Source organism: Phalaenopsis equestris, unplaced genomic scaffold (genome assembly GCF_001263595.1).
Source record: "Phalaenopsis equestris unplaced genomic scaffold, ASM126359v1 Scaffold200201, whole genome shotgun sequence".
NCBI lineage: Eukaryota > Viridiplantae > Streptophyta > Magnoliopsida > Asparagales > Orchidaceae > Phalaenopsis > Phalaenopsis equestris.
Window position 1 is genome coordinate 26808 of NW_018220038.1, and position 1912 is coordinate 28719.

Below are 1912 nucleotides of genomic sequence, written 5' to 3' on the forward strand. Positions count from 1 at the left end.
ACTCTATCATATGATCAATAGAAACTACACTCGAAATCACTCTAATATAATCATTTCTCAATTAAGTCATCCTAATTTTGTATGACATCATATTCCCGTTTCATTCAAACTCAATAGGCAATCGGTAACTTCATTATTCTCCAACAATAAGATGCATATAACACAATTAATAAAATCATAACTCACAAAATTAAGATTACCTTTTACTCTCCATGATATTATCTCCTGCTTTATTGTACTCGATAGGCACTTCTCAATTTTAACTATCAACCCTACCTCTAGGAACTTATATTCTCATATATAACATGATTCTTCTATATATTAGAGCCATCACACCATCACCATCATCATTATTAGCCTTCTCTAAACTACTTCATATTAACTTTATGAATCTTTATTCTCCATTCATTCAATGCAATGTTGAATGAAGTGTTAGATCTCTACAATTTCTATCCATGCCATCTTTAATATACTCCTTTCAATTCCTAATACATTAATATTAATTTTATTTAATATTTTTACTGATGCCTTCTCTACCATTTATTGTAGACGTCTAAACCACACAAGTCTACTTTTCATTATCATCAATAGAAGTTATTCGTTCATCCCTCAAATATTATCATTTCTCGGGTTATTTTCAAATCTATCACATCTAGCGATCACTTGATCTTAAAATAATATGAACTTTTAATTCTCAATTTTAAACCTACTAAATTGCATATCATTGACCAAATCTTTGCTCAAGTAGTTTTATGCCCAACTCTTCTGAATATTCCCTCTAACGTTCCAACCTTCCAATTAATTCAATAGAAAAAATACCTGTTAAGACAATAATATTGATTGCTAACATCATACACTAAGGTACCTCATTTTGAATATCTTTTGTAAGCATTTATATAACTAATATAAAAAAATGAAAATTTAATGTTGATCCTTAATATAATCCTAATAGATTGCAAGTTTTTAATCACTCCACAAATACTTTTAAAACTAGTCAGTGGCCTGTCATAAATATCTTTAGTAATCTTATCATAGTTTTCTTTCATTTGTCTTCTCAAAGATAACAAACACTACATGAAAATAGTTTCTTGTAGTTTTTTTTCATTAATTTACTTGACATAAATTCACCCTTATAATGGATCATCTTGGCATAAAACTAAATTAATTCTTTCAGGACAATTAAACTTCTTTAAGCCTATGTTTCATTGCCCTCTTTTATAACCTCATTCTATAACTCCTAAAAGTTGATTCCCATACTATTGCTGAATTCTAAAACATCTACATTATCCTCAAATACTAGCACGAAAATGTTTTTCAATCATTTAAATTCCTTCAATCTTTATGGCTTCATCCAGTTTGACTTGTCTCCTGCTTATTTTATGACTCGAAATTGTGATTCCCATGTTCTGACAACATTTCAAAATGTCTACATTATCCGCCAATAATAGTGCCAAAATGATTTCCAATCATTCAGAATCCTTGCAACCGTTATGGCTTCAACTAGTTTCCCTTATTTCTTAATTTTCTGAAAAATTTTTAGTACATAAGAAATATGGTTTAGATATTCCACATTTTGCACACGGATCTTATATATCATCTTATGAGCATGTGGAATTATAGAGCATCCCATATTTCTACATGATAGTTTAAAGAAAAATTAATGTAACATAAGAAAGGTACAATATCAATACAGCTATATCAACAAAGCTAAGCATTCCATTCAAGAAAATGTTAATGAAATTACTCCGATTATAAGCCTAATTCATGCCAAGGAAGAAAAAATTTAGATACAGTTGAAATTTAAGAAATACATACCGGGTCACTCATGAATAATATGTTCATCACTATCAATTATTATCCAAGATTAAATAATTCTTACATGCATAAGAACTATCTATTTTCCACACAAAAA